We start from the raw sequence: 14285 nt of genomic DNA, 5'->3' as shown, positions 1-14285 counted from the left end.
CAGCCCTAAACGAGCCAGCCTGACAATGTTGAAACTTTTGTTGGGTGGGAACCTTTACATTTTTTTATTTACTTTGCATGTAAATTTGATTTTGATTACTGACCTACAAGTCATCTGGCTGTAAAGGGATTAATGGAAAGGAGGAGGCAAGAACCGGCTTGACAATATAAATAATAGTTTAATAATAAACTGAACCAAAAAGACAAACACACACACACACACACACACACACGCTTGTTGTGTTTCCATGTTTTATGGGGACTTTCCATAGACATAATGGTTTTTATACTGTACAAACTTTATATTCTATCCCCTAAACCTAACCCTACCCCTAAACCTAACCCTCACAGAAAACTTTCTGCATTTTTACATTTTCAAAAAACATAATTTAGTATGATTTATAAGCTGTTTTCCTCATGGGGACCGACAACATGTCCCCACAAGGTCAAAAATTTCGGGTTTTACTATCCTTATGGGGACATTTGGTCCCCACAAAGTGATAAATACACGCTCACACACACACACACACACACACACACACACACACACACACACACACACACACACACACACACACACACAGGTGTAGGCAGGCCCGGATTACCCAATGGGCATTATGGGCACGGGCCCAGGGGCCCCATGCACACTTGGGGCCCAAGCGAGGGGAAGATTTATTTATATTTTTAATTTTTTTTTTTTCATTTCCGAAAACGGAGCGTATATTTGCACCACGTGCCGGCCCGGTGCCTGTCTTTTTAGCAAAAAGACGCTCGACACAGAATAACTACTGTAGCGTAAGGCGTGAGGTGCATGATGGTAGCTTTTGACGCGTTCGGCCAGAGTTCGAATCCGCCTTTTGCCGAACTCGCTCTTCTCCCTTTTCCCAACACATGCAGGTACTTACTGCTGGTGGTGACACGTACGCGTGCATTTGAGCAACACTGGCAACAAAACTAGCACTAGTGTAATTGCTAAATAAGTTAATTGCCATTATGCAACTTTTAGAAAAGTATGAATTAGCAGAATATCCAGCGTTATGAAAACAGTAGGTCAACAGTAGGTCTTTGCTGAAGGAGATTAAATCTAAAGGAACACGCATGACGGGGTGCCCATTATATAGCCTGGCTATGCTAATTTCGGCAGGCTCTGAGCGCGCAAACGCGAGGCGCGCGTTCAGAGTCGCCCCGTCATTGGTTCGAGCAGTTGCCGCAGCACAGCCAATGACCGAGCTGCCTCGCTCATTACTGTCTGCTGTGCAGCTGCAATGCGTTTTACATAAAGACTTCAATATTTCTCGGAAACGGAGTTTTCCCATAGCGTAAGCTACTTACGCAATAGGAGAGACCTCTCGATAGGGAACTACAATGCATTCTTTAATTCCCTGTCTTATTCTGCCCTCTGGCATATCGAAATTAATACAAACCTTAACATAAAGAGACGGACAGTGTTATTAACAGACAGTAAAAATCATACTAATAATACTATGTAAAAAAAATCTGATGAGCCCAGAATATAAACTCAACGTGTTTAATTACACGTTATAAGCATTGCCGAATACTCTCAAATGAGATCGACGTCAATAAATGCACGCGTCACCTGCTACATCCTCTTTGTTGCATGCGCAAATTATGATCACTAATACAAAATACAACATTTTATTCACAAAAATGTCTCTATTTGTAGAAATTGCTGCACATTCGTTGAATTCTGAATTTTGCACACATAAGTTGAAAGCAATTTGTTTGTGGATAGTAGGCACAGGCTATCCTAGAAGAACATATCTGCAACATTTATCAAGTTCACGGATAATTGTGCGTGCATCTGATCTATTAAATTAGTATTATTAAGATAGACAGACAGATAGACAGACAGCCCCTGAGGAGAGGAGGAGAGCATGAGACAGACAGACAGACCCTGAGGAGAGGAGGAGGTATTGTGTGTGTGTGTGTGTGTGTGTGTGTGTGTGTGTGTGTGTGTGTGTGTGTGTGTGAGAGAGAGAGAGAGAGAACAACTTACATGAAATATAGTATTACCAAAAAAAACTAAAACAAGCTGCTTTATTTTACATTTGATTTACATTTACATTTAGGGCATTTGGCAGATGCTTTTATCCAAAGCGACTTACATGTAGTACATTTGTCAATAGTTGGACAGGTCATACACCAGCAATTGTAATTTGTATTGTAAGCAACCAATATTATACCATAATACTTACAGCATCTTGTAATGTGTCTACTACCATTTCACTATCATTCAATCATCAAACAAAGTGCCATTAGGGGCCATGAATAATAAAGTGCTAAATACATAAGTGCAGAATTTCTTTAGTATAAAGAAGAGAGAGTATAAAGAAGAGTAAAAAAGTTGAGTTAAGATGACCTATACTGTTTGCATCCTTTTCATCACAGGAAGAGGAGAGGGGGAGAGAGACAAAGAGTGGCAGCCCCTGTAGAGCCGAGGAGTAGAGGACAGGAGAGGAAGAGAGAGACAGACAGGAAAGCTACATTAATGGGTGTGTGTACGTGTTTGTGTGTTAATTATGGAAAAATTGTATTCATATAACTGGATTGGTAAAGGTGAGGCACTATGTGCTTGCATATGCCAGCTAGTTGCTCGCTATAGGTGTTACCAGCAAATAGTATCCAAAAATTAAAAAGCTTGATTGTGTGGGTGGGGTGGGGTGGGGGGCCCTACAAGACATTGTGCCCAGGGGCCTCTGAATTCTTAATCCGGGCCTGGGTGTAGGGCAGCTGCCCATAAATCTCTCTCTCTGCCGCACTGCCATCTCCGGTCAGCCTTTATCCCTTTCAGAGGCTTGATTAGCCTGATTATGGGCCGGGTGTGTAGCATCACGACCCGGCCCTGCCCTCCGCCCTGCCTCACTGGCCCACCAGAAAAAATTAAATCTCAGAGCTCCCTACAGTACGTTCATTTCATCCCTGACTGAGGAACTGTCCACAGTTTTACCAAACAAATAGACCAAAAATAATCTTCATTCTCTCCATTACAGCAATTCTTTGGATTAGATTAAAAACAAATTACCTTAAGGGCCATGCACTAAAACAGAATAATAATGATGTTGCCAGTCTGAAATCCCATATCAAAAGGTAACTTAGACCATCTGGAAGCTCACAATTAGCCTCCAAGTGGCCGGGGTAAAGTGCCACTCCAGATCAGCCTGAAAGGCAGTGAAATCCGGGTGAACAGGGGAACTGACCTACTCTCTGTGAGCACACCATGGGATCGGAACTGGACCAAGTAGCTGTGACTGTTGAGTGCACAGTTTCAAAATGATACATTTAAAAAACGAGATTGGCACTATGTGTGAGCGTGAAGTTAACCAATCATACAAGCCTTTAGGGAGGGTCAAGTTGGATCAAAAAGAAAACACACCTCCGATAACTGTTCTCTGGTATTAAGGGCAACTTTTGACATCTTGCCAAATAAAAAGCTCAAACTGTCTTTTATTTCAGGCTAGAGTGCATTAAAAGCATAGTTTACCCAAACATGAAAACTCTGCCATGATTTACCTAGCGTTACAACATTGTCACCCAACAGTTAGGTTCAGGGGGTTCAAAGTTAGGCTTTGCTGTCTGATTACTCCACAGCGTAATGAAATACACTGCCAGCAATATGCACTGATTCAACTGAGCAGAGTTGTGAGGACTTGGAATTAGCCATTGAGTTAAAAGGCCACTACAAAGACATTAGGGTCAGCATTGTAGTAAAATGAATGATTATTTATGTAAAAAAAAAAAAAAGGCTTTAGATGAAGATTGGGTAGCTTTTCCTTATTTTTTCCTTCTTTTTGCATTACACAAAGTCATACAGCTGTGAATCAACTCAATCCTGCTTTTCTTATTCTTCTTTCTTCCTTGCTTCTTCTTTTTTTAAGAAAAGCAGGAACGAATCAAAATTGTTTTGTGGTTAGAAACATTATGCCACAATTTATTTTGATTGTGCTTTACTAAAATTATACCTGCAATATTCCTTTAATTACATTTTATGACATCAGTTTTGGTGGGAAAACGTCTATGTTACTAGTGTAACCCCTGTACCCTGATGGAGGGAACAAGACGTTGTGTCGATTGTAGTGACACAAGGGGCTTCTTTCAGGTGTCTCGGATACATCTGAATATGAAAAAGGCCAATAAAAAAATTGGTGAACAGAATTTGCATGTCCCGCCCCAGACATAAGGGTATAAAAGGCGGGGATTGTGCATCTGTTAAGTCAGGTTCTGCACTGAGGAGCCGAGAATAAGGTTCAGCCATTACAGCGACTTGGTACAGTGTTGTGGCAAGGGTAACACAAAGTCTCGTTCCCTCCATCAGGGAACACCAGTAACCTAGACATTCCCCTTCTGTCACTCACTGGACGTTGTGCCGATTGTAGTGTCACAAGGGGCCCCTATTCAATAGCGTCACCTACACTGGACCGCATAACATATCTGCTGATGCTGGTGCATTAAGCTGTAGTGTGCCAAAGGAGCATGGGCATCAGACTGCACATAACCTTCCCCAACACCCCACTAAGATGTCATATTGGAACAAGCGATGTGACAAGCATGGGAGCATTTCTTTCTCTATGTTTCTCCTCATAGAGTGTTAGAGGCGGCTGGGGCCATCTAGATATAACTCACATCAGGGAAGGTGTTCTTTTCTTGTCCAGTTCTTCAGGGGGGAAAATACCCCGTGGAGACCACATCCTGCCCAGCCTGGGGAGGTGAATATGTGGCAAATACGTAACATGGGCCCGTTACGCCACACAAGGAAGTTGTGTGGTGGTAGGTCCTGCCTATTGAGGGAGGAGCTCTACAAACACATCGACCAGAGCAGTGGGGACTGCCCAAGGGAGGCACGGGTCTGCCTGACAGGGGAACCGTACCATGGAAAATACATCACAGGGGGTTAACCATGATAACTTGCACCTATGGAGCACCTATTCCAGTACAGAGTAGTTTGTACCCGTAGTGGGTCTTGTAGGGATTTCCTCTGCTGAAATTCATGAGCCAGAGGTCTGGGAAAGAAGAGCATCCAGGGAGCACAAGTTCGAGTACTCACCTAGGAGTAAAAAGCGCATGTGTTCGCCTCAGTGAAGTGGTATACCCAGTCAGTCGAAACCGACTCAACCCGGAGATTGTAGAATCTCGCAAAGGTATTGGTTGTTGCCCAGCCTGCTGCTATACAGATATCTGCTAGAGAGGTGCCGTTGGCCAGTGCTCACCCGCAAGGAGGAGGACACAGCGTGGGACGCTTTCAGGTCTCGCGAGCACAATCGGGAGGGCTGTCTTCAGGGAGAGGGCACTTAGCTCGACTGACTCTAGCGGCTCAAAGGGGGTTCTCTGAAGGCCCATAAGGACCATGGAGAGATCCCAAGAGGGGAACAGGCATGGCCTGGGATGATTCAACCTCCAGGCCTCTTAGAAACTTGATGATCAGATCGTGCTTCCCTAGGAACTTACCATCCACTGCATTGTGGTGGGCTGCTATAGCGTCTACATACACCTTCAAGGTGGAGGGGGACACCAGCCCCTCCAGCTTTCCCTGCAGGAATGAGAGACCTGACCGGACTGTGCATCTCTGCAGGTCTTCAGATCGGGAAGAGCACCAGTTTGCGAACAGATGACACTTTAGGGTGTAAAGCTGCCTGGTAGAGGGAGCTCTGGCTTGGTTGATTGTGTCTATGACAGCCGGTGGCAGACAACTCAGATCTTCCGCATCCCATCCAGGGGCCAGAGGAGGAGGTTCCAGAGGTCTGGGCAAGGATGCCAAAGGGTGCCCTGTCACTGAGAAAGAAGGTATTTCCTCAGGGATATTTGCCAGGGAGGTGCTGTCGTGAGGAGTGTAAGACCCGAGAACCATGTCCGAGTAGGCCAGTAAGGGGCCACTAGAGTGACTTGTTCCTCATCCTCCCTGACCTTGCAGAGCACATGTGCAAGTAGGCTCACTGGTGGAAATGCATACTTGCGCAGCCCCCGGGGCCAGCTGTGTGCCAGCGCATCTGTCTCGAGGGGACTTGCCTCCGACCTGAGGGAGTACCAGGGCGGGAAATAGGAGTTCTCTTGGGAAGTGAACAGTCTACCTGTGCTTTGCCATAACAGTCCCAGATCAACTTAACCACCTGGAGACTCCACTCACCATTGAGGCTGCCCGGGATTTGAGTGGCGTGCAGCGACCTCAGTCAGTGCTGACTCCAAAGGAGGAGATAGTATGCAAGTTGTGACATGACGAGTGTGCACAATGCCTTGGTGATTTATGTAAGCTACCATCACGGTGCTGTCTGAACGGATCAAGGCGTGTTTGCCTCAGACCAGAGGGAGAAACCGCAGGGCAAGAAATACAGCCAGCAACTCTAGGCAGCTGATGTGCCAACGTAGCCGCGGGCCCATCCAGGAACTAGCCCTGTTTGGAGGCATCTTTGGTGACCTCAATGTTTCTGGACACCTGCTGCAGGGGGACTCCTCTCCACAGAACACAGAGGTCTGTCCAAGGGTTGAATAACTGACAGTAAAGGGGGGGTGAAGATCACATGATACGTGCCACGCCGCCATGCCCATCTTGCGACTCGAGTCTGAAGCCAGTGCTGAAGTGGTCTCATATGCATCAACCCTAGTGGCGCGACCACGGCTGAGGTTGACATATGCCCCAGGAGCCTCTGGGACTGTTTTAGAGGGACTGCAGTGCCTATTTTGAATGACGAGAGGCAATTCAGCACTGACTGCATGCACTCGTTTGTGAGGCGCACTACCATTGAGACTCAGTCTAACTCCATTCCGAGAAAAGAGATGCTCTGAACCGGGGAGAGCTTGCTCTTTTCTCAGTTGACCTGAAGCCCTAGACGGCTGAGGTGCCTGAGCACCTGGTCCCTGCAAGGATCAGCCAGTCATCAAGGTAGTTGAGTATGCGGATGCCCACTTCCCTTAGCAGGGCAAGGGTGACCTCTGCGACCTTTGTGAAGACGCGAGGGGACAGGGACAGGCCGAAGGAGAAGACTTTGTAATGGTACGCCCGTCCCTCGAACGCAAACCGTAGAAAGATATCGGGGCAAAATTGAGACGTGAAATTACGCGTCCTTCAGGTCTATTGCTGCAAACCAGTCTTGATCCCAGATGCATGTTAAAATGTGTTTTTGTGTGAGCATCTTGAACAGGGGTTGTAAACGTTGTACAGTCATGGATGTGGAGGTAAAGTTCTTACGTCCAGAGTGCCACTTTGCCTGTAAGGGTTTGATGCCAGGGCGCAATGAGAATGGCGTTTGTGGGCACCGGCTAGGTGACACAGGGGATGAGGAAATAGCTCTTTTATTAAATGAACATTAAATGAAACCAAGGATTCTCCTCTGGCCCTCCACTGGGGAAGGAGTGGTCGGCTACCAGCTCCTGTGCAAACATCTCGTCCCCTGGGTGGTCCCTCTCAGGAACGATTGGGAGCCTTACGGGTCCTTGAAGAGGTTTGTGAGACTGGGGGTGTCATCTTTCTGCAGATAGCTCTACAATGGGGCTGAGAGCTGGGCCCTAGTTGAGGTGCAACTACCTGCTGGTTTCTTGCTGCCGCAGGGGGATGCCCTCGGCGAGCAGACAGGGCTCGGCTGGGGGTAGTCCGGTGCCGAGGTAAACTGCTGGGCAAAGTCTTCAGAGGTCTATTTGTCACCAAATAGACCGAGCTGGGAGATTGGGGCTTTGAGAAAGCTGGCTTTGTCAGTTCCCAGCATCTCCACCAAGTTCAGCCATAGATGATGTTCCTGGACCACAAGGGTGGTCATTGCCTGTCTGAGAGCCTGCCCTGTGACCTTCGTGGCCTGGATTGCGAGATCGGCAGCTGAGCGCAGTTCCTGCAGCACATCAGGATCAGGACCCACGTCCAGGTCAAGTTCTCGCATTGGATGAGCCATCCACAAACGCTGCCTCAGTGTGATCGCGACCCAGACACACGAGGCAGCACCTATGGCCGTCAGAAGCAGAGAGATATCTGCCACATCCAGGAACAACGCAAAGGTGGAAGGGCATCTTTAGAAAGACGAGTCTTTAAAAAGACGTTCAACGCCAATGCGTTAACTCTTTTAGAGAAATTATTGCTCTTTGAGGAGTTGTTACTCTTTTAGAAAGCTGTCGAAGTCCCCAGGTGTGTGGACTGCACTGGCGTGCAGTGGAGGGAGAAAGCCAATGGCAATATGCCGTAGATACAACCGCAAAGCTCTCTAGAGGTGAGTGGAACAGTAGTGAGTTTCTCAACTCACTGATCACACAACCGCTTGGCTCCGAAGAAAGAATCTGACTGAACAGATGCACAATCCTCGCCTTTTATACACCTATGGGTATTTTGTTCACCAAAGGTTTCTTTGGCCTTTTTCATATTCAGAGGTATCCGATGCTCCCGAAATAAGCCCCTTATGTTACTACAATCGACACAATGTAGAATGAGTGACAGAAGAGGAACAACAGCTCTGACATCAGTAAATATAAGCAATTATGTTATGTTTTGTGGTATTAGTTAATGTCTCCCTCTAAAACATCCATCCTGTGATAAAATTACAGGAACTGGAACGATAATATCAAAATCCCTCATTGAGCATACTGTTAGCTCACGTTACCGCTTTATTTACATTCTGTAAGTCATCCTATTCATTTTCATGCTATTGTGTAAATAAGTTATAAATAGCTTAAACAGAGCATATTTCTGAAAGTCTGACAAATATTATTTATTATTATTGTTTTTTTCTCAAAAAAGTGCATAATAATTTTCAGAGTTAAAAAAGGTAATCCATAACAGAAATAAGTCAGAAATCTTGTATGCATTATTTTTATTTTTTATTTATTTTTAAATATCAGCACTTTTTTTTTTTCATTCCATCACATAATCTTTCTGGGCAAAAACGAGCATCTAAACTCAACAAAAAAAGAAACGTCCCTTTTTCAAGGACACTGCATTTTAAAGATAATTTTGTAAAAATCCAAATAACTTTACAGACCTTTATTGTAAATGGTTTAAACAATGTTTTCCATGCTTGTTCAATGAACCATAAACAATTAATGAACATGAACTTGTGGAACAGTCATTATGACACTAACAGCTTACAGATGGTTATAAAAACTTAGGACACTTAAGAAACCATTCTACTGACTCCAAATAAAGACACTAAATAAAGATGCCCAGGATCCCTGCTCATCTGCATGTACGTGCCTTAAGCATGCTGCTCATAATTTGTCTCTCTGAGTGGAATCATCCCGGAATTCATATATCTAGAAGCGATGATGTAATATTATTATGACTTATATGCAGAGACTGGCAATTCACTTCATTCACAACTCCAAGACAGCTCTGCAGAGAGTGAGCTGACTGTAGAGAGGGGGATTCATAACATCTTTTTCATCTCTAAATGCCTCATAAAATTTGAAAAGGTTACAAAATTAGACACAAAACTTGAGAATTCTGATGTAATGCTTAAAAGAGAGTTAGAATGGGAGAAATGGGGTGGAAAAAAGGAAGAGAAGATATTTGTTTCCGACCCCTTACTTTGCTCTTCTATTGTCTCCTGAGATATCTCTCTCTCTCTCTTTATCTCTCTCAGCACACCAATGTAACCTCACTGACACTGTTCCCCGCTCCACCACCTCCCCTCCATTGATTCAAGTACATTACATCACACAGGGCTCACCAGTCAGCTCTACAGACAGTAACCTCTGTTGGCTGATTGGCCAGACAATAAAAACTATTAGTCATTCCAATGCAGAACTAATATTGACCACAAAACGTTTAACTTTTAAGCCGTTAGTCTGTTTTCATATAAAAATTGTTGCGCGATCATGAAGTAGAAGTAAAATAAACTCCACACAAAGGCGTATTGGCAACACTGTGCAATGCATTAAAGTGAGGAACAATTCCAAGTGATTTTAACCTATGTGCCAATGTTTCCCATTACAACCCACAATACCGTTTCTAGCAACAATGAGGTTCAAGCTCAACTGTGAAAAATGGCCATATCTCAGTGCTATAAATCCTTTGGTTGCACACAGCACGATAGGAATAGTTTTGGGACATGATTAATTCAGGAGCTTGCATGACAGGAGATATACGCTCCACAAACATCACAGAAGAGGAGAGGGGATAAGGAGTAGTGGCCAATAAAATGTTATGTTTTGTGGTATTAGTTAATGTCTCCCTCTAAAACATCCATAATATATATATATATATATATATATATATATATATATATATATATATATATATATATATATTTTTTAAATATCAGCACTTTTTTATTCAGTCCATCACATAATCCTTCTGGGCAAAAACGAGCATCTAAACTCAACAAAAAAAGAAACGTCCCTTTTTCCCTTCTGTCGCTCTCTCCACCTTGTGTCAGAGAAGCGACACTAGGGGTCTCTCTTGAGCGCTGATATTCACCTCTGGACTATGAAAAAAGGCCAATGACAGTTGGCAACCAGTATTTGCATGTCCCGCCCCCGGACATACGGATATTTAAGTGGCGCAAATACGGGAGTTCATTCAGAAAATTTCTTCGGAGCCGATGGTCGTGCGTGCAGTTACAAACCAAGTTCCTGTTTAATCCTCTGACGCTCTGCATGCTGTTGGATCTGACGGCGCACAACAGCGGCTTTCTCATTCGTGCACGGCTGTGCATTCTTGCCCCTGGGCGCTTCGACAGCGCAGACAACTTGGAAGAGTTATTCTAAAAGAGTGAATTTCGCTCTAAAAGAGCAAAACACAGCGGCGTTGAACGTCCTTCTCAGGACGCGTCTTTTTAACTCTTTCCCCGCCAGCGTTTTTAAAAAAAGTTGCCAGCCACCGCCAGGGTTTTTGACGATTTTCGCTAAACTTTAATGGCCCGCAGAATATTTTCTTCCATGAATATATGAAGATGCTATATATCAAAATAAGATCTGAGCCTCTGCTTTTAGGCAAAAAAAACGATTTTATTTTATCTTCATTTGTTCTTTTTTTATTGCCACTTGAACAGAGGTAGGTTTTGTCAAAAACAACATTTCAGACAAAAAGCTGAGAAAAAGGCATTTTTATCAAACAAGTGCTTTAGTATTAGTATGGTGTTCCACTTCACGTTTGAGACGATCACAGTCTGTTTCTTTGATCAAAGAGTTGCATACTCTTTCAAAACATGCGCGGGGGTCTTCCTTACCGTATACCACCTAAAACACGGATACCCGGAAAATTCCGTGTTTGGCGGGGAAGCGTTTTTTTCATAAAATCCGGAGAATTCCGTGTTTGGCGGGGAAAGAGTTAAAGACGATTTTCCGCCTCTTTGTAGTTTCTGGATGCGTTGATTGTCCCCACCTCTGACGGCCATAAAAACTGCCTTGCATTCCTGGGTTGCGATCACACGCAGGCAGCGTTTTTATGAATGGTCTATGTTTTCAGTACGAGAACATAGCCATGACAGCATTGCGGTCGTAGGCTTTTTCTTGTAGTGAGAAAAAGCCGTTTCAGCCACCCCCCGCGCCTCGCCTCCTTCCTACGGGATTGAGGCAGGCGCCGTGGGCGATGAAAACGATCTGGGGACAGTGACGGGCTCCGTTTCGCCGGGTGAATCCCCTCGAAACCCCCTGCCTCCCCGGCACGCTTGCTTGTTTCCGTGCGAGCTCGGGATGAGCATGCTCTCCAATGGGTTATGTTTTCAGAGTGAGAACATAACTGCGGCAGCGTTGCAATCTCTGCTTTCTCTTGTAGTGAGAGAGAGCCATTTCAGCCACCCCCCATGCCTCGCCTCCTTCCTACGGAATTGAGGCAGGCGCCACGGACGATGGAGAATGATCTGGGGAGAATAACGGGATGCTTTCGCCGGGTAAATCCCCTCGAAAACCTCCCGCCTCCCCGGCACGCTTGCCTGCTTCCCCCGAGCTCGGGATTAGTGCGGTCCGCTTAACAGCCTACCGCCGGTCCCTCGAGCTCCCCAGCATTGGATGATGACATCACCGCTGCATCGGAGAGCGTAACAGCGGCGCCGAATGCGGATAACTCGCCTGGACAGCCACCTTCGTGTCTCCGCCCAGTCTGAGCCTGACACAAGAAGGTCCGCTATGCTTCCCCGGGCTTAATTGGTTCCGCGGGCATGTGCGCTGCTCACAGCTGCGCCCCCCCCCCCCGGATTCCTTCCCGGATGTGCATGACGAGCTGAGCAAGCCCAGCTTCCTCGCTCCTTCGCTCTCGCTACCCTCGGTGGTAGAACGGTCCCAGACCGCTCCCCCCTGCACGCCATGGCCCCCTCCTGCAAGTCCATCGGGCCAGGGCACTTCAAATCTGCACTTGGGTAGTCCTGTTCTTGACGTGCTGCAGGAACTGCACTCAAACAGGCGATGGCCACTCCGTGGTCCAGAAACGCAATGATGGACAGGCAGTACGGGAGGCAGACAAAGCACGCTTTCTCAAACGCCCCTGTCTCCCAGCTCCGTCCATTCGGCGACACCACTTGACGACTTCACCCAGCAGTCCTCAGTGGTGAAGAAACAGACCAAGGCTATTTTCAAGCAAAACAGCATCCTGCCCTGCCGCAAACATGCCGCCAGGGGCCATGTCCTGTCTGCTCGCCGAGGGCGTCCTCCTGCGGCTTTCAAGAAAGAAAGGAAGTGGTGCTCCGCCTCAACTAACAAGTGAGTGGGCCCAGCTTTCAGCCCCAGCGTTGAGCTCCCCGCAGAAGTTGGACGCCCATCGTCTCACGGACCCCCTTGAGGACCCAGAAGGCTCCCAGGCGCTCCTGAGATGACAGACCCAGAGACCGAGACGTTAGCTCCGGAGCTGGTAAGACCACTCCGTTCCCCGGTGGAGGGCCGGAAGGAGAATTTTTTGTTAAATTCTTTACACTCTATAGAGCTATTTCCTTGTTGTCTCTGGGGTCACCTGGCCCACAAATGCAGTTCTCACGGCACTGTGCTTTCAGGCCTCAACAGTCCCGGCTCCATGGATGCGGTGTCCCCGCCTCCAGCCCCACGACTATTCCCCGGCCGGCCGGTTCAGAGGAGTCCAGAGGACGCCAACATCAGACCTCCTCAGTTACGAACCCGCCCCCCGCCGGGTGCGCGGAGCAAGGTAAGTGCTTTGAGTTTATTCTCAGCACCAGAGCCTTGGGACACCACGTTGCCTCCCGACGCCGCGTTACCTGTTCCACACCGCTGCGAAGCCCCGCCGGGTACATCCAAAAAACCTGTCCCCTTGGTGCCCCTAGCACGGAGTTTAGAGGCGTGACTTTCACTGCCCAACCCGTCACGCTGGCTGCACCGGACCATTCGACTCGGTTACGCAATTCAGTTTGCCAGGTCTCCGCCCTCCTTCGTGGGCGTACATTTTCCGCAGTACCGGCCAACATGCCCACTCCCTGCGCGAAGAAATCGCCTCCCTTCTATTAAAGGACGCGATAGAGCCTGTCCCTCCAACCGAAACGAAGAAGGGTTTCTACAGCCCTTACTTCGTTGTACCCAAGAAAGGCGGTGGCTTACGACCGATCTTGGACCTGCGAGTTTTCAATCGGACCTTGGCCAAACTCCCAGGTAACTCAAAATGCTCACCCAGAAACAAATTCTATCTGGTGTCCGGCATCTAGATTGGTTCGCAGCGGTAGACCTGAAGGACGCATACTTCCACGTCTCAATTCGCCCTCGACATCGCCCCTTCCTAAGGTTCGTGTTCGACGGCCAGGCGTATCAGTAAAAAGTCCTCCCCTTCGGCCTGTCTCTGTCCCCTCGCGTCTTCACGAAAGTCGCAGAGGCAGCTCTTGCCCCGCTCCGAGAAGCCGGCATACGCATACTCAATTACCTCGACGACTGGCTCATACTGGCCCACTCCCGAGAGTTACTATGCGCACACAGAGACCAGGTGCTCAGCCACCTCAGCCGTTTGGGGTTTCAGGTCAACTGGGAAAAGAGCAAGCTCTCCCCGGTCCAGAGCATCTCTTTTCTCGGTCTGGAGTTAGACTCAGTCCCAATGACAGCACGTCTCTCCAACGAGCGTGCTCAGTCAAGTCAGGCGCCATGGTCCCGCTAAAACGTTTCCAACAGCTCCTGGGGCATATGGCATCCTCCGCGGCGCCGGGCGCTGAGGTTGATGCATATGAGACTACTTCAGCACTGGCTCCGGACTCAAGTCCCGAGACGAGCATGGCGCCGCGGCACGCACAACATAAAAGTTACCTCTGCCTGCCGCCAAACCTTCAAACCCTGGACAGACCTCTGCTTCCTAAGGGCAGGAGTACCCTTGCAGCAGGTGTCCCGACGCATTCTGGTCACAACCGACGCCTCCAAATTGGGTTGGGGCGCCGT

General features: G+C 47.3%; 1 protein-coding gene across 1 annotated transcript in view; it reads right to left on the bottom strand.

Annotated features, from left to right (window-relative positions):
• Positions 1-14285, bottom strand: part of LOC127642975 (pappalysin-1-like) — a 140574-nt gene that overhangs the window by 56604 nt on the left and 69685 nt on the right. The window lies entirely within an intron of this gene.

Source organism: Xyrauchen texanus, chromosome 4 (assembly GCF_025860055.1).
Source record: "Xyrauchen texanus isolate HMW12.3.18 chromosome 4, RBS_HiC_50CHRs, whole genome shotgun sequence".
Taxonomy (NCBI): domain Eukaryota; kingdom Metazoa; phylum Chordata; class Actinopteri; order Cypriniformes; family Catostomidae; genus Xyrauchen; species Xyrauchen texanus.
The sequence above is the reverse complement of the archived record's forward strand: the minus strand, read 5'-3'. Positions and strand labels throughout refer to the sequence as shown.